The sequence below is a fragment of the Apodemus sylvaticus genome, chromosome 15 (genome assembly GCF_947179515.1).
Source record: "Apodemus sylvaticus chromosome 15, mApoSyl1.1, whole genome shotgun sequence".
In the NCBI taxonomy this organism is placed as follows: Eukaryota; Metazoa; Chordata; class Mammalia; order Rodentia; family Muridae; genus Apodemus; species Apodemus sylvaticus.
Genome location: NC_067486.1, coordinates 57,446,879 through 57,466,564, shown reverse-complemented (window position 1 = coordinate 57,466,564; position 19,686 = coordinate 57,446,879). Strand labels below are relative to the sequence as shown.

At 38.5% G+C, this 19,686-nt stretch overlaps 1 pseudogene; it reads left to right on the top strand.

The window, feature by feature from the left end:
• Positions 1 to 3,178: 3,178 nt before the first annotated feature.
• Positions 3,179 to 19,686, top strand: part of LOC127665639 (disks large-associated protein 5-like) — a 35,187-nt pseudogene continuing 18,679 nt past the window's right edge.

Below are 19,686 nucleotides of genomic sequence, written 5' to 3'. Positions count from 1 at the left end.
CAGCACTGTTAACTATTGTACAAATCTCAGTCTTACAATATTCGAAATAGTGATCAGAGACATACACACAGAGAAAATCTTTACCTGTAGGTTTCAAAGTATAAGAAATGAAATGTAATTGTTTTTCCTATCCATCTCAACATTTGATTCCTAAACTTAATATTCTTTCTAGGAACATGCTAGTTTCATTTTATCTCCCTTACCAATTGACTTAGTACCTTATAATAACCTGGAATTTACTATATCCTACAAATATATATATATATTCTACATATTATTTTTTTTAAAAATGTACCCATCTTTTTTCCTCACAAGCATCTGCATTGTGCAAGTAACATCCTATAGATCTGTAGTGCAGCATTCAGCCTCAGTGCTGTTCAACCAGAACCAGATACCAATCAGAACCAATGCCCATTAATTCCAGTATACTTCACAATTTGTCCTGCATATACCATTTTCTAAACATGCACAGTAGGTAGAAGAGTAAGTGGCATTTTAAGTATCAAGTGCAGGGTAACAACAAGCATTGTTCTTGTTATGCTTGTGTTGTGACTGACACAAGAAATAGATAAGCTAATATTCCACAGAATGTCAAGACACACTGGGATCATTTTGAAGAGACACAATCATAATTCAGTTCCCTATACCTCCTGAATTGCTATTACGCACTAATCCGATTGGAGGGCATTTTGACTGCTTTGATGTACAATCTTTACTGGCTCAATTGCCCCATCTCGAACCTTCTAATGAAATGTTCTCTGTGAAGAAGAGATTCTGGAAACTGTACCTTAACACCAGAAGATATTGTTGGATTCAGTATCTATTCACTCTTCAAACCAACTGACAAATAACCAATGCCATAAAGTAGATCGAAGCCTACATATTGACACCCAGGCATAAATGCACAGGCTCTTTCTATTATTTATCTAAGAAGTAATTGTTGAGCATTGACTGTGCCCACTTCCTCTCCCTTCCATCGAAGGAGCAGAATCAGTTAGGGACCTGCAATGCTATCCTCACTTAGCAACAGCAGAGCAGGGTCAGCAGTTCCATTCTGTGCTCTTTTGTTCAGCTTCTCTTTATTTCAGTGGTGTCTGTGTCTGCACAGCTCGTCTGATGTCGCTGGGAGAGAAAAAGAGACTAGTGAAACCCTTTGAATTGTTCTCATAGCTGGATTTATGTAATATAAAAGCTCATGATCCTGAGAATGTGTACTTTCATACATTACGATGACAAAGTACTCTGCTGCATAGCACGCTAGGTAGACTGGAATATAAAGTGCTTCCGGTGGGAAGTGAGGAGACAGAGAGAGAAGCATGTTTTCCTGTTTTCAGAAAAGCTAGTCAGATAGCTCCGTTTGAAAGGCAGCATGTGTCAGTGTGAACTAATCCTGCCCTCTCTCTTCCTCCCTGGCTTCTCCAGGGAAATGAGTCACACCTGGTCGCTGCCCTTCATAGAGTGTTTGATGTTCTAAATTCCCATCAGCCCCGCACAGCTAGGATGATGTCAGCACAGTTGACATTGTTAGATCCCTGCTCTGCTTACATCAACTCCCTGTCGCTCGGGTGTCAGATGAGTGTGAAGAATGGAAGGAGGAATCATCTTCTTAGCAACGGATCCCACTGAATCCCACGTCTCTAGGATCCTGAAAAGACATCTGGCACTTTGCTTTGGGGATTTCCTGTACTTGCCAGAATTTAGTTAGATTAAAATACTGTCGCCGTTAGTCAAAAAGAAACCTCTCGCCTTCTTCCACCAGGATGTGTATGCTTTTATGGTACTTCGCATCACAAATGTTTATGACCAAAGTACATTATTTATCCAGGTCCTCATGCCATAACCCCTGAATTCCTCTGGGATATACTTTCTTGGCTTGATAATCTTACTTCTACTTAAAAACAGAAAAGCCAAAAGGGGGCCATCTTATCATCCCTCATTAGTCAAATGTCATAGATAGGTATAAGTACATAAAACATGCAATCACCTTACAAAGAAATGAAGATGGTTGTACTAAAAAGAGAGGGATCCAGATAGAGCACAGAAACCTTTCCTGGATGCACTCAGAAGACTAGAAGCATTAAATACACAATGAACTCAGGCAGCTGCAGCCTTCAGATACATGTATGTATTGATTATCCTGGGGAAGTCAGAGAAGACTTTAGGAAAAGGATCTAAAAGGTTACTTTGGAAAATGTTACAGTGCAACAGCCAATAGAACCCTGCCCCTCATGCCAATTAGCTGTCAGAAACCCCAACAATGAAGATTTAGTGTCTACTCTCCCAGAACAATGTCTCCAAATTATTATATCTCAGCTCTTTAGGCAAATGCTTTTCATTACTTTCTAGCTCTCTTTGTGCTCACCCATTTATTCATCTTAGGACCATTTCTGGCTACAGCATTTTCCTCTATGATAGAGTCAAGTGACTGAGGTGGATAGGTTAGTGGACATCAAAATGCCGTGTGATAAGCATTCTCAGTAGAAATAGTCTTAGGGTGAGGAAACATTAGGAAACAAAGGGGAAGACAAACCCAGACTCTGGACTGGGAGGAAGTTCTCAGAGTGGCATGCTGAGTCTCCACCATTTGGTTTTGCTTTTATAATTGCTACTCAAATGATAATTTTAAATCCTGATATTTTGTCCACAGAACACAAGTATACATTTTTAGCAAGTAGTTCCATGTAGTCCAGTGGGGTCATTTGTCTGCCAACTTGCCCAAGTCATCCAAAGCAAGTATACCACACACACAGGGAGAAACAGATAGTTCTTTAGACCTCCATAGTAGGAACACTCAAATGAGTTCAGAGAGGGACTTTGTCTTCAAATCCTAAAACCTGAGGCTGGCACCTAAGGCATATATAAAACACCATGTCGCTCGCCTTTCTTCCAGCAGGTACTCTTTCATGTTGTATTCTGTTTACTTCCTGGTCCCTCACTAACAAAAAAACGAGCCTAGACTGAGTAGTACCTCAACAGTCAAAAGTTTGCCTCACACTCAGGGATCCTGCATATGGTACTCAGCACTACATACACTCACTCACACACACACACACACACACACACACATATACACAAAAGAACCCCTCTATTTTGTTGTTGTTTACTCTACAGAGCATCCTAGATGTCCTTGTACAATGACCTAACACCCAGGTGTTTATAATACATTTTCAGACCAGCCATGGTGGTGCAGGCCTTGACTACCAACATTCAGAAGACAGAAGCAGGTAAGTATCTGTGAATTAGAAGCAGCCTGGTCTACATAGTGAGCTCCAGGCCAGTCAGAGCTATTGGTATTCAAACAAAAATCTAAGAAGAAAAAAAATAACATTTTTGTTGAATGAATATTTTATTTCTTTATTTATTTCCTGCTTTTAATGTCTCTGTAGTTTAATGTCTCTGTAGTTTAATGTCTCTGTAGTTAATATCTCTGTAGTTTTAGAACAATGTTTCATAGCCCTTTTCATATACATAGATAATAATCACTTTGAAAAGCACACTGAGATAACTAAGAGGGTCTATTCTAGTCTATGGATGCCTCTTCATTCCCAAGACCATACATTCATCCAGAACTTAGGTCAGCAAAAACAAGGCCCACTACTTGGAAGTTCTTGTTTCTGACAATTGAAAGGGAGAAGACACTTTCTTGCACTCTGCATTTTGTAGCTCATCTTTCCTCTTCAGCACGTCCTGCTGTTTTTCTTTTAACTTTTGGGTTTAAAAAAAAATCCTTTCTGGAGCACTTGCAGGTTGCTTATAGGAATGTAAAGTGGAACAGATGCTATGGAAAGAAGCATAGGGCTCCTCCAAAATTTGAACACAGAGTTACATAATCCTGCAATCCCTTTTCCATTTCTATATTCAAAATAATTGGAAACCTCAAGCAGGTGCTACGTACCCATGTTCATTTAGGCAATTGCGCACAAGAGCTAAAAGGTGGAAGCAATCCAAATGGATAAATAAAACAAGGCGTGTACCTACAATAGACTTTTATTCAACTTTGCACATGATTTTGATAAATACTACAATATAGGTAAAAGCAAAGGAAATGGTGCTAAATGAAACAAGCTAGTTACAAGAAAAGATGAATATTGTATGAGTCTGCCTTGTATGATATATTTATATAGTCAAATACATACAGGGAAAATTAGATTAAGGGGTACCCAGGGCTGGACGGAAGGAGAAATATGAAGGCTTTAAATGTCAAGTCTGTATTCTTAAAATTAGCTAAAACAGTAGATCTTATGTTGTGTATATTCCACTATAATTTTAAGTGGATCCTTTTAAATTGTATTCAAAACATTTAAGATTATAATCCTTATTCCTATAACTATTTTGGGGATGATTAACAAAAAGCTTTGAATACATGCTGATTGGCCAGATTGAAAAGAGAGAGTAAATAAATCTCTTAGAAAAATTCAGGAGGAAATGGATCCTCCTTCTAAAAGTTAGAAGCCCTTACAAGGGAAACACAAAAATCATGAAAAGAAATTAAGGAGAATATGGGTCAAAAGATAGAAGCCAATAAGGAGGAAAGGCAAAAATCATTTAAAGAAATACAGGAGAAGTTTGGTCAACAGGCTGAGATCATGAAAGAGGAAACAAAAAAATCTCTTAAAGAATTACAGGAAAACACAAACAAGCAAGTGAAGGAGCTGAGCAAAACCATCCAGGATCTAAAAACAGAAGTAGAAACAACTAAGAAATCACAAAGGGAGACAACTATGGAGATAGAAAACCTTGGGAAGAAATCAGGGGACATAGATGCAAATATCAACAACAGAATACAAGAGATAGCAAAAAGAATCTCAGATGCCAAAGATACCATAGAAACCATGGACTCAACAGTCAAAGAAAATGCAAAATGCAAAAAGCTTGTAACCCAAAACATCCAGAAAATCCAGGACCCAATGAGAAGGCCAAACCTAAGGATCATAGGCATAAATGAGAGTGAAGATTTACTTAAAGGGCCAGCAAATATCTTCAATAAAATTATGGAAGAAAGCTTCCCTAACCTAAAGAGAGAGATGCCCATGAATATACAAGAAGCCTACAGAACTCCAAACAGACTGGACCAAAACAGAAATACCTCCCGTCACATAATAATCAAAACCCAAAATATACTAAACAAAGAAAGAATATTAAAGGCAGTAAGAGAGAAAGGCCAAGTAACATATAAAGGAAGACCTATCAGAATCACAACAGACTTCTCACCAGAGACCATGAAAGCTAGAAGATCCTGGGAAGACCTCGTGCAGACTCTAAGAGAACACAAATGCCAGCCAAAACTACTATATCCAGCAAAACTCTCAATCACCATAGATGGAGAAACCAAGATAGTCCATGACAAAACCAAGTTTAACCAATATCTTTCCACAAACCCAGCCCTACAAATGATAGTAGTAGGAAAACACCAAACAAGAAGGAGGGAAACTTCACCCTGGAAAAAGCAAGATAGTAACCTTCTTTCATCAAACCCAAAAGAAGATAACCAATCAAATATAAAAAAAAACAACATCAAAATGACAGGAAGTAATAATCACTATTACTTAATATCTCTTAACATCAATGGACTCAATGCCCCAATAAAAAGACATAGACTAATCGACTGGAGACATAAACAGGACCCTACATTTTGCTGCATACAGGAAACACACCTCAGTGTCAAAGACAAACACTATCTTAGAGTAAAAGGCTGGAAGATGATTTTACAAGCAAATGGTCTCAGGAAACAAGCCAGAATAGCCACTCTAATATCAGATAAAATTGACTTTCAACCTAAAGTCATCAAAAGAGACACTGAGGGACACTTCTTGCTGGTCAAAGGAAAAATACACCAAGAAGAACTATCAATCCTGAACATCTATGCTCCAAATGCAAAAGCACCCTCATTCATAAAAGAAACTTTACTAAAGCTCAAAACACACATTGCACCTAACACAATAATTGTGGGTGACTTCAACACTCCACTCTCCTCAATGGACCGATCAAGAAAACAGAAATTAAACAGAGACACAGAGATTTGTCAATAAACACTCATTAGTCTTAATCCAAGCACAGGTTATCATTGCCACCTGCCGTATCTATTGTCTGAATGGGTGCCCAATATTCCAACCATTCCGAAGCTTTCAAGTCATTTCACAATGAACCTCAGTTTGGCTTCATTGTCATAAGCACAGTCTCATACCTTTTCCATTCTCACCCTCGCCTTAAATTTTTAATAAAATATGATTGATCATCATTTAAACCCAAACACAAAACCTTTATCGACCTGCACTTACATTGATCAATGCTTCTAAGGAATGCAAAGCTTTTCTAATCCCTGGAAGATAGAGCATCATTTTGGACTGGCAGGCTTTCAGGATGTGCCCAGCATTAGATTAACACATTTTGTAAGATGTGTCTCAACAGCATACCACAGCCCTAACATGACTCAATGACCTGTTCTTCTTCTGACTTCACACCTCACATTTCTAAGGTAAAATTATACATTGTTTTTCTCTCACACAGATACCCGGCTATCTTTCTCACCTTCATTTTAGATGCTTAATTTAGAGTCCCATATCTCCTTCTTAGGCAGAAAAATCCATCTGAGGATGGGTTAAAGAGACAGCCTTTTGGAAAATGAACATACGGAAGAAACTGCTAAACACCACACACATACATACACACACATACACACACACACACACACACACACAAATGGTTATTTTTCTGTCACTTAAAGCTAGCTAATCAAGCTAAGAAAATCAGTTAGAAGCATGATTATTTCAGACCTGAAAAGAAGGCTTGTTTAGCATTTTGACCTTTGAAAACACAAATATAATTACTATAGAGCAATTTTGAACTCTTACTTAGTTTTTTCCTCACTGGAGTAATCCGTATCAAATTATCTGATACATAGTAGACCTTCAGTTCCATTCCACAGAACTGTTGTCTTCTGAATCAGTAAGCAGTAATCTGCTTAGTAGAGGGAAATGCAGGGACTAAAGCCAAATGATGTTATTTTGCATATCACTGAGACATGACGCTGAAGAGTTATGAAAAAGGCTCTGGAATAATTAAGGTTTACACTGAGTAATAACAACAACTTGGGCAGGAAAGGGTAAATCTGGGTTTGTCTTAAGGAAATGGGAAACTATGAAACTGAGGCAAGTAATAGGTAACACAAAATTTGTGTCTAGAGGCATCAACAGTTTGGGGATGATATCAGATTCGTTGCATTTTGTTTCAAATATAAATCATGGGTTAAGTCTTGAACTATAAAATCTTGGTTATGGAACTGGGGAGATGGCTAAAGCTGAAAAGTTCTTGCCACACATGTCCAAGAATCAGAGTTGGATCCCCAACATGCACATAAAAATCCAGGCACAGTGATATATACTGTGATTCTAGTCTTAATGAGGCTGAGACATGAGCCTCCCTGGGGTTTGATGACCAGTGAGTCTAGCAGAATCTTTGGTATGAGGTTGTACTCTAGACTTTTCAATATTAGCTTCTGTATTATGCTAGCTGCCCTCGAGGCTCCGCTGTCCAGTATCTTTATTGTCGGGAGCCATCCTCAGAATTCAGTGCCAAGAACTCTCCATACCAGGAGCCATCCCCACCTGGCTCTCAATGCCAGGAGACTTCGATACCAGGAGTCATTCTCACTTAGATCTCCATGCCAAGAACTGTTCCTACATAAGTCTCAGAACCCCCTCCTTTTGACGTTCATCTGTAGATAGGTTACTGTAGCAACCCCTTTCCACTTCACCGCCTCATGACCCCCCTTTTATCATGCCAACATTCCAACAGCAATAACTAGCTTTACCAGAAATTATGAGAAACTGTTTCTTAGAAATGATGCCAACCCCCTGAGATTGTTCACCCCTTTACCCCTCCCAAACCTTGTATGCTTCCCTTTATATTGACTTGTCTGAAAATTAAAGTTTGACAGCTTGATCAGAACTAGACAGGCTGTCCTGCCTCTCTCTTTTGTCTTGTCGCCCCATCGCCTTTCCTCTAGGTGGCTTAAAGGAACCCTGTTGATTGTCCTGCGGGTCGGGACACTTTGGCGCCCAACAGTGTGGTACCTGTGGAGCGATCTAGAGAAAGGAGGTCGTGGATCAAGGAGGAGGGCCCTCCGCGTTCGGCTCCCCGAGAGGAGCAGCTCCCTGAGAGAACTGGATTTGGTCGAAGCACGGTTGACCCGCCGGCGCGCTTGGCCAGGGGAAAATCTCCACGACAACTTCGTCTCAGAAGGTGAGACCCCATGGGGCAAGCTTTTACTTAACAATCCCTGCTCATTTCAGGGATTCAGGAATCTCGCAAGACACGGGGCTGGGTTAAGAAAAGGAGATCGGACAAATTGTCCCTGGTTCCCAGAGAAAGGAACCATAGGTAAGAAAACATGGGCTAGAGTACGAGATTACTATGCAACTTTTGGTCAAGAAAAGGAAAAAAAAAAGTTCCGGTTACTGCCTTTAACTACTGGTCTCTGATTAATGACATTATTCAGAATTCTTCCTGCTTCCAGGACCTACTTCTCTGAAAAAGCGCTTGTCCGGACACTGTCTCTGTGCTCTCTTATCCCTCCCGCCTCTGATAAATATGGAGGAGGGACATTTAAAACGGTTTCTGTCTATGTCTGATCTTTTCCCTAATTTCTCAAAAAGACCAAAGTCTATCCTTCTTTACAAACTCTGAAATCTAGTCATAATTCGGGTGCTGACACTCTATCTCCCCGGGGAGGAAGCAAACTTGGAGGAGAAGCTGCCAGCAGGAGAGCCACTGAAAAAATTTCTTCTCTCCACCAAATGATAGCCGCAAGGAGCAAGTAGCCCTCTTAAAGGAGCTATGAGACTTAGAGGGACAAATGGTCACTCTAACTTCAAGATTTATTTCAAAGACAAATAGTTAGAAAAAGCCAGAGCCAAAACAAGCCCCTTGACTTTAAAATTTTAGAAGAATTAAAGTCCGCAGTCACAGCCTATGGGCGGACTGCTCCCTTCACTTTGGCACTTGGAATCTTCCACCAAGGACTGGCTCACACCTGAGGAATTTATGCAGTTTACCCAAGCTGAGTTCTCTGGGGGAGAATTTATTCTTTGGAAGTCAGAGGCAGCTAAAACGGCCAGAGAAATCGAAAATAAAAACTACTCACAGGGCAGAATGTAAGTCCTAGACTGTAAAGAAATTCCTGGGCTCTCCTCCCCTCCTACCTCTTTCTACATGGTCATGGCCAGTTTGTACTTATCTACACACTCTCTCTGCCTCTCTCTGTCTCCACTACCCCATTAACTCTCATCCTCCATCCTCCTCCATCCTGAATAAACTTTATTCTATACCATGTCTGTGTGTTTGCCTAGGCACCGCCCTTCTCTACCCTGAGGTATATCACATTCTCTAAACCTCTTTCTCTTTTTATGAACGCAATAGGGGTTACAAAAGCAGGGCACTATGGAGTAACTATCAGTGGATGCCACTGTGTCCCCCCCCCTTCTCTGGCAGAATTCCCAGAAGAAAAAGAAGATAAGAAGTTAACTCCTAAACAAGAGAAAAAGCAGGTTTCAGAAAAGCAGTTTTTCCATGTGCAGGACGTGGTATCAGAAAAATTGGTTAAAAACTAATTCAAAACTCTCCTGAAAAAAAAAAAAAATCCTTAGTTCTGGTTAACATATTTGGATCTCTTTGGGACATCAAGTTCCATCTCTGTCTGTTGTCTGTCTTTGGTGCACCAAAACCTGTCCATATGTGTGTCAATTTGTTTGTCTATTGTTTTGATTGGCTGAATGATTGTTGTGTTTATGTTATATGTTGAAAAGAAAAAAAATGGTAAAAAAAAAAAAAATACGTTATCTACTGGTAGTCCTGCCAGTCTTCAATTTACACAGAGGAAGATGATTAAAGGTGCCTCACATTCTTAACTATGAGTTAAACACAGCTGGAGAAAAAGCTACTTCTTAAGGGGCCAGCAGCCTCAACCTCAATGGTTAATTCTCCTAGACAACTTTCTACCATGGTGATGACTGGGTTCAAAGTGCTTTATTCACCTGAAATCACAGCTGGAAAAAAATATTTGGTTTAAATTAATGAGATTTGTGTAATTGCTTCATCTTTATTTCTAATTGGTCTTAAAGGTATAAATGTTTTACATGCCTTGACTATAGAGTATTGGCTCAAAAGTTATTGGACATGATTTAAAAAATAATGATGGTAACAAAAGGTAAGTTTAAAACTGATAATTTAGGGTTAAAACTATTTTAAGCAACACGTGGCATGACACAATCCAAGAACAACAGGTCTCTAAGATATTTCTAAATTGACATAGTGTTTTATGTGATTCTTATCCTAGAACTCAGACTTATAAAAAATAAGATTTAAAATAATGTCTCTTCAATAAGTTACACTGTCATACACTCAAACACACAAGCTGATAGACAAACTTTGCAATATGAAAGTAATGTGTTTGCCATTATTTTTAAGGAGAAAAGATTGCTTAAAACTGGGTTTTGCTTTCAAAAAATTGTAGTTATGCTTTGATATTACAGGTTCTTTTGTTATTTGACCTTCATACAATGGGGTCTGGTTACAGGCTCCTTGCAAGACTGATGGGTGTAGGTCTAGCCTTATCTTACAGGCCTCACCTAGAGAGTTCTGTCCAAAAGAACATTTTTAACAGATTCATATAGATGTGGTTCAAAATAAAGTTCAAACTTACATCTGTGAAAGGTTAAACATAAGCTAACTTAAAAAAAAAAAACAATAAAAAAATAATTTCATTAGAAAGTTCTTCCTCAAGAAATGGCTTGCTCTTAACAATGGACTTTTAAATTTTTTAAGTAAATAATTTTTAAAAATGTTAAGATAAATTATTTGGCTAAGACACTGCTTTAAGTTTACGATAAGAGGATTTAAGCCTCTGATGTTCTCAAGGTAAATGCAAAATAAATATTGAGAGACATAACTTGGAGAAAGCTACCGTAAGTATTTGTTAACAGTTTATGATATATGTTTACTTCCATTCCTTGACAAAGAGAACATTAATGTAAAATCTCTCCAAATAAGGTTTTGACATCCTCCAATGAAGATTTGGTGTAATAATAAAGTGTTACAAAATAAAATCATAGAAATATTTTTACAAAGAATGTTTTAAGAGCATGATAAAATGTTTGTTCCTTATTTTAAACAGCAATCAAATTAATTATTAGTGATAGTCAATGTATTACATGGCAAGCCTTTTTTTGACAAAATTAATAATTGTTATTCAAAAGATAAATTGTTAAAAAATTTGCCTCCATACATGATTTTATATTTTTATAGATTTATACATGCATCCTATAAAAATGCATCTACTGTGGGAGTAAAGCTCATATAATTAAATCACATGTTTATTCTTTTGAGTGTCCCCTTGTTTCAGCACAGATAATTGAATTGGGTGCTGTAGCTCCTCCTTTTAAAATGTTAAAAATCAAACTTTTAATTTTTATATTAATAATATATATATGGCTCATGCCTTACAATTGCTTAATATTGTTTCTTCTTTAATGCTACCAATTCTTAACTTTTACAATTATCTATACAAATACAATTCAAAAGAATTCATTAAAAATATGCATATGATTATTAACAGCTTCTCAAGCTTTCTAGTTATAAATGTTTTAACAAAAGAAACAACAACAACAAATAAAATTAGTCATCACATATGTTATTTTTCTATATTGGATGTTCCAAATCAGATTAAGACAAATATTATAATTGATTATTATAGCCAGTTACTTGAGATGTTTTAACAATTTGATGTTGGTCATATTACTGAGATTCCTCATAATTCTCAAAGACAAGATATTATGAAACAGGCCCATAGAACTTTAAAACAATATTTTTATAAACAAAAGAGGGGAAAAATCACATCTCTATATACCAGGGAACTCTCTGAGTGTAGAGAGAGGTATGTTTGTGTTTTTTCTGCAGGATGCTGAAGGAACATGCTAGCTGCCAAAGTATGCTAATGCTGAGACAAAGAATGATGCTGATTATAATCATTGAAAATGGCCACAGTCCTCAACACCTTTGGATGCCTCTTACTAGTGCTGACACCACGGACATCTACGGACTCAACATCCCTCTCTGCATGGCAAATTTATTTAGCTAAAAATTGGACAAATTATAAACAGATTAAAGGGGAGATATTGGCTACTGCTGATTGCCCCCCTTTAGGGTGTCAAAAGGCCATATATTTAAATTTTACAGATTTCAAGTGCAGACCAAATAGAACGTGGCCTGCCATTTATTTTAAGACATCTTCAAGATTTACTTTGGTTGTTTGGGGCCTTTGGGAGAGCCTCTGGACTTCTCCTGTGGGGTTACATCTAAGTAAAACACAATGTTACACCCTCAGCTAGTTTTCTAACAGATGATGAGTCCACAAGGCCTCTAATCCTTATACAAAGGGATGGTGCACACTTTTACAAATTAAGTTTACCACCTATGCAAAATCTCCCAATCCACATTGGCAGATAGGCTATGAATAGGATCTTCGCCTCTATGTACTTGGCTTTGATGTAGGTATTATTTTCTCCATTAAGCTCCTTAAAGAGCCTTTATATCATGCCCAGCCAGTCCCAATGGGACCTAATTCTGTGTTGGTACCTCATCCTATTCCTCCTAAAGGAATTGATCAGGACAGCACCCGTACTCCTTCTATTAAAGACACTTCCCTACCTTCTGTATTTCCCCTCCAGCCACCAGCTAAGCCATCAGCTACTACAGCCAGCTCCCACTAAAAATCTTGTACTTTCTTTAGTTAATCAGACTTTTCTCACCTTAAATGAAACTTCCCCTGAACTTGTTGAAGATTGCTGGCTGTGCTACCATTCCCAACAACCCTTTTATGAAGGAATTGCTGTTCTTGGTGATTCCCCCCATGCTGACGATCCACGGCGCTGCCGTTGGCAAAAGGGCGCTTGGCCAGGTCTTTCATTAACCCAGATATCTGGCCTGGGACTTTGTGTGATCTCTAGTGGAACAAATGTCCCCTCACTTTATGCTCACTTGTGCAATGAAACCTATTTTCCCCCTCCTGGCAATTATTTTATTCTCCCCCCAGAGGGAACTTGGTGGGTGTGCCTTGATGGCCTTACACCTTGCCTCTCTGCCTCAGTTTTTCAAAATCGAAAGAAGGGGGAGAAACCTGAGTTTTGCATCCTTGTTAAGATGATTCCTCGTTTAGTTTATTATCGCTCTGAAGAATTTTTTCACTTGTGGGATCAATCCACATCTACTGGAGGCTCCACTTCTTTGAGCCGCCCTCGCAGAGAACCTATCTCTGCTGTTACTCTCTCTGTCCTACTTGGCCTTGGAGCTGTGGGAGCAGGGACCGGTATTTCTTCCCTTGTTCTTTCCAACTCTAGGTACACGGAGCTAAGTGCTACCATCGATCAAGACGTCCAACGCTTTCAGCAGGGGATAATTGATCTCTCCGACTCCGTTGACTCCCTAGCTGAGATTGTCCTCCAAAATAGGAGAGGACTTGATCTCCTGTTCCTCCAACATGGTGGACTTTGTGCAACTTTAAAAGAAGAGTGTTGTTTTTATGTTAGTAAGACAGGAGTTATAAAAGACAGCATGAAAATAGTCAGACAAGGCCTAGAAAAATGTAAGAGAGAAAGAGAGCAGAAAGAAAGTTGGTATGAAAATTGGTTTTCCACCTCTCCATGGCTCACTACACTTTTACCCAGTGTCCTAGGACCCTTTGTAGGTCTGTTATTGTTATTTTCTTTTGGACCATGGGCTTTTAAACGCCTTACAGCCCTAATTAAGAAGCGGATAGATGACCTGGCAGCCAAACCTATTCAGGTACATTACCATCGTTTGGCTATGGAGGACTGAGAGATGGCTACCTAAACCCCCAGGGCAAAACAGCCCAAACAGCACACTCTAGTGCCTTAACAGAAAGAGCATCCTTGTCACAGCCATTCCAGCCGGGACTCCAGAAGGAGCCCCACAAGCTAAAGGCATCAATAACAATTAACTTGCTGGGCAGTTAGCCAATGACGGGCAACTTCCCAGGGCCACTCCCACCTAAGACAGGTATCTCTGGAGGCTGGCAGGGATGACCAAACGGGAACGGGATGTTGGATGACCGGGTCGATTCCTAAGACAGGCACTGTCCCATTATTTTGATGCCTTATCTGCTTGCCATCAATGGTTGTCTGACCTCTGCTCTCTATACAGAGAAGGGGGAATTGTCGGGAGCCATCCTCAGAATTCAGTGCCAAGAACTCTCCATACCAGGAGCCATCCCCACCTGGCTCTCAATGCCAGGAGACTTCGATACCAGGAGTCATTCTCACTTAGATCTCCATGCCAAGAACTGTTCCTACATAAGTCTCAGAACCCCCTCCTTTTGACGTTCATCTGTAGATAGGTTACTGTAGCAACCCCTTTCCACTTCACCGCCTCATGACCCCCCTTTTATCATGCCAACATTCCAACAGCAATAACTAGCTTTACCAGAAATTATGAGAAACTGTTTCTTAGAAATGATGCCAACCCCCTGAGATTGTTCACCCCTTTACCCCTCCCAAACCTTGTATGCTTCCCTTTATATTGACTTGTCTGAAAATTAAAGTTTGACAGCTTGATCAGAACTAGACAGGCTGTCCTGCCTCTCTCTTTTGTCTTGTCGCCCCATCGCCTTTCCTCTAGGTGGCTTAAAGGAACCCTGTTGATTGTCCTGCGGGTCGGGACACTTTATTAGTAATTCCCCCATACATTGTTGCTCTATTGGACTTTCTCAAGTGAAAATCTGAGCATGTCACTCACCACTTTGAAATCCCGTGACAATGGAAACGATTTCAACTTAACTCCTTCACATGAGTCCCTTTGGCTCTTGACCTCCTGGCCAAGCTGTCCTTTTAGCACCATCTCCTGTCACAGCCACTGTTGACATGGCAGCTCTGGTCAGCATCTTTGATTGGTTAACTCTTAATCAAAATGTCAAAGTGCTTTCAATGCCGTTCTCCATAGAACAACAGGTCACCTTCTTGCCCTGTGTTCTGCTACCACTTGATGTTTGTCTGACTATAACTTAGCACTTTAAATTCAATCATTCATTTACACGCCATCTTCCTTCTCTCTAAGACCAGGACTTAATGAATCTCACACATTTAAAAACTTAAATTGAATAAAATATGTGTTAATATAGGCAATGTAGGAAAAAAGTGAGTCTATAAAGCATCAAAGGGGTTCACAACTTGAGAATGGTTAAAGGCCATTATCACCTTAGGCTGTGCACCCTCCCCCCCAAGCAACATATTTTGCTCATCATTGTATAACCAGTTTATTGAAGAGTCTAATCTCTGAAGGGGCATAAACATGAAACAGTTTACTTTTCTCTAATCCTCACTTTGAACTATGTTCTGTCAAATCTGCCTGTCCTGCTCTTTAATGACATCTCCAACGGGGTACATAACTTTACGGTCCCTTTCAGTTATTAAAATAGACCAGTTCACTTGTTTGGCTCCTAATTCAAATAAGCCAGTTCTAAAAAGCCACTTTTTAAACAATCAGGAATTTAAACATGGACAACTATTAAAAATATAAAGTCAGGATTAGTTGATATGATAAAAATGGTTATATCTTTTTTTCTTAATGCTAAAGCATGTGAAAACACATTGAAATGTTTTCAAATAAAAACTATGTGATAACTAGAGCTTGACTCATATATAATGTTTTAAAGAAAACATAGGAGCAAAAGATTAAGGAAGGTTGACAAAGTACTGATACTTATTTAAGCAGGAACATAGTTTATGGATAGTTAATAAAGTATTTTCTATTTGTATGTATATTTGAAATTTTCCCTGACAATTTTATGTTCTAAATGTGTTCCAGTCCTGTGTCAAAAAGCCTTCTCACCCATAGCCAGTGGCATTCTAATGTTAAAAACCGGGTCTGCAGAGAAGGTAAAATCAAAGAAAAGCCCCTAGTTTCCAACCTTTGCCAACTTGGCTGGTATAAAATGCCCCTCCTATGGCTAATGTGGAGTAAGACAATGCCACTTCTGCACAGCCGGGAGAAAATGTGCAAACGCACACTGTAGTGTGGTTTTCCAACAGCGTGATAGACAGAAATGGCAGCATAGAGGAAAATAATTAACAAGGGATGACCTTTTTAAGGCTTACTGCCTGTGGTTCAAGATAACAGACTCTACTCTGCCTTCTCTTCATATCAAACCAATGTTTTCAACATAATACATTCATGCAGTGGCAGATCAGAAGAGTTTTTTTTTTGTTTTTTTTTTTTATGATGACTGTGTAGCAACTGACATACAAGATTCCTAAACATTGCAGAACCATCAATATGGGACACTACTGCAACTCCCCAGCAAGCCAATTCAACATATGATGAAGACCAAGGTTCTAATGTGAATGTCACATCGTGGTCCTTATTCTTTGTTTTGAACAGGCACAGGTCCTCTTACTTGGGCAGAAGAATCCAAACCCCTACCTGCCCCCCCCCAAATAAAGAGACAAAATAATAAATAACCACTTCTTTTATGCCACTCTCTTCTCATGTTTTGCTGAATCCTTCCATCAGTTTCTCTCCTTGATTGACAATCCAGCTTGCCCATGTGTTTGCCTCAAAAGAGTTAGACACAGTACTCTACAATACTTAATAAAAGCATCCATCTCTCATATAGGAATCAATTTTTCATGGGTTATATTTTGAAGCAAGAGGATAAGAGACACGTTTTTTTTTTCCTCTTAATAAATGCTGCTAGGATATCGATGCTTTAAATTACTGACTGAGCACCCTCTTGGCTTATGCTTAAATATAATGTATCTATCCATTATGTGTAGCCATTTGAAATTTTTAAGTAGTCTAATCCAGGCTGTTAGTTACATATGTCTATTCAGTAATATAAATCATATGACATCAACTTAACAATTAGAAGAAGCTGCAATGTATATTTTTATATTCCTATGAAGAAGACTAAGTCTATTTGTTTGGGTTCCAGTAGTTGAAACGGACACGGTGAGACAATTGAAAAACAGTTTTATCACATTGAAAAGATTTTAAAAGTACTACCCCATGAAGAGTCCACTTATCATCGTTACTCAACAGGTTCGCATGGATTTCAAAAGTGCAAATCAGTTCTAGGATTGAATCCTAAGCCATTTGATTTGTATGATAGATGACTCCTTTATGTAAGATGTAGGTTATATTACCCAAGTTATAGACTGCCATGCCGAAAAGATATAGAGTATTCAGCCAACCTCTTAATTCCCTGAGAATTTGAAATTTCTCACACACATGAAAATACAAATCACCCAACTAGTCAGAAGCAAAAAAGAAAAAAGAAATATTGTGCATTACTAAGTAGTAGACACATCTGCATATCTATTTAATATTTATATGTCCAGTAGGTAAAATTCCTATTTTGCACATGAAGAAACCATGATGAAACATGATGAAGTTATATGATCACCCAGAGAGGAAGTCAGAAAGCCCAAATATGAAGACAAGTTTTCTGTTCTAAAACCTAGAATCTTTACTCAAAATCAGTCTTTCCATTACAGTCCACTACCACCTACAAAGCCACATTCAAAGTTTCACAGGTGCAAATCCAGAAGGAGCAAGAAACAAGTGCTGGTATCCACAGTGTTGAACATAATTTCAAACTCCTCCCCTCTGCCAGGTTCTCCAAAATAAACACACAGAAACAAGAAAGCAATGTGTTCATGGATTCTTTGTAATTATTGCAGCATGTCTGAAGGGATATGTGCACTAATTTATGCACATAAGGTAGGGAAGAAGACATGACTGACCCCACTCATCCTATGTTAGTAATTGAAGTCCTTTAATGAAAAGAAAAGGAGGAGGAGGAGAAGGAAGGCAGGGGTGGAGAAGCATATACATTTATTTAATGGAAGTTTTATATAATCTTGAGTCTTCATAGACTCAATAAAAGACAAAGGCATGATAAAAATGGATAAAACTATATAGTTTTCTGTATATTTTTATATGGCTGGCAAAATGTCATTGGACAAAGGTAGGACCACAGTCATCAACTGAAGTTCAGGGCGGGGGTATCAAAGGAATTTGTTCCCATTCTTCCTTGTCTCCAGTTCCTTCTCTCTAGACATGAGAACATGTTTATCACAGGGAGTTTTATATCCTATTTCAGGAGGAGAAAAGAAAATTCTTCCAGGGTTTCATAATTTTGGAAGAAGGGCAAGGTGAAAAGTGAGTGTAACATTCCTAATTCTGTGATGTTCTCAAATGCCAACATGCTTTATCGTCATGTTATATATTCTGAGTCAAGCCAAGGGAGACTGATCTCTTTTCCAGTCTTAGCTGTTTCTCCAGCTCACTGCTAAAGGTCCAATGCCAGGGATAGCATATAAAACTTGGTAAGAATTCAAGGATAGATAGGTAGCTAGACAGACAGACAGACAGACAGACAGATAGACAACAAAAGAGATAATAGATGATAGGTAGATAGATTATAGATAGATAGATAGATAGATAGATAGATAGATAGATAGATAGATACATAGATACATAGATACATAGATACATAGATACATAGATACATAGACAGTCAAACAACAAAATGTATAATAGATGATAGGTAGGTAGATAGATAGGTAGATAGAAAGATAGATAGATAGATAGATAGATAGATAGATAGATAGATAGATAGATAGATGATTGATAGATTATAGTAAATGATAGATAGGTTATAGATGAAGTATGAGTAATAGATGACTTATAGATGATAAATAAATAGATAGTAGACAGATAACAGATGATAGGCAGACAGATATAGATAGATAGATAGATAGATAGATAGATAGATAGATAGATAGATAGGTAGATAGATAGATAGATAGATAGATAGATAGATAGATAGATGATAGGTGAGAGAGAGATGGTAGATGGCAGTAGATGCTAGAAATAGACAGATTATAGATGATAGAGAGATAGATATGGCAGATAGATGATGGAGAGAGAGGGGGGAGAGAGAGAGAGACCCATTTCATATGAATAGGATTTTTTTGATGCACTGAGCTGTCTAGTGTTCCACGTGTTATTGGTTTTTTAAAGGAAACATAATGCATTAGAAAAAAAAGAAGATAAGCCAAAGCACAGCATTCCAGAAGCAAAGACTGAAAGGTTGAACTAAATAGCATGCAAAAGAATTTTTAATTTATTTTTATTTTTTAAATTTACCATCAATCTAGCAATACTGTTCTGAGATTCACTGAGAACACCCAAGAGCTTCCAAACAAAAATATATAAGCTTTTGTTGTTGTTGTATTATTTATTTATTTTTGTTTGAAACTTTTTGATATGTGTCCTTTTCCCTCAGCAAATTGTGTGAGCAAGAGCACATGCATGAGGGGAGGAGAAAGAGAGAGAGGGAGGAGGAGAGAGAGAGAGGGAGAGAGAGAGAGAACACATACCCAAGTGCACATACCCATGCATGTTTGGGTGGAACCACAGACTGAAGTCAATATCTTGCTTTATGACTCTCTACCTTGTTTTTTGACAAATGGCTTCCCAATGAACTGATGCTCATTCACTGAATGAACTCACTGAATGGCTAGACCGACTGGCCAGCAAGCAGCAAGTTCTGCAATTCTCTTGTCAGCACCAGGTTGTCTTGGTTGCTTTACTATTGGTATAATATAACATGGT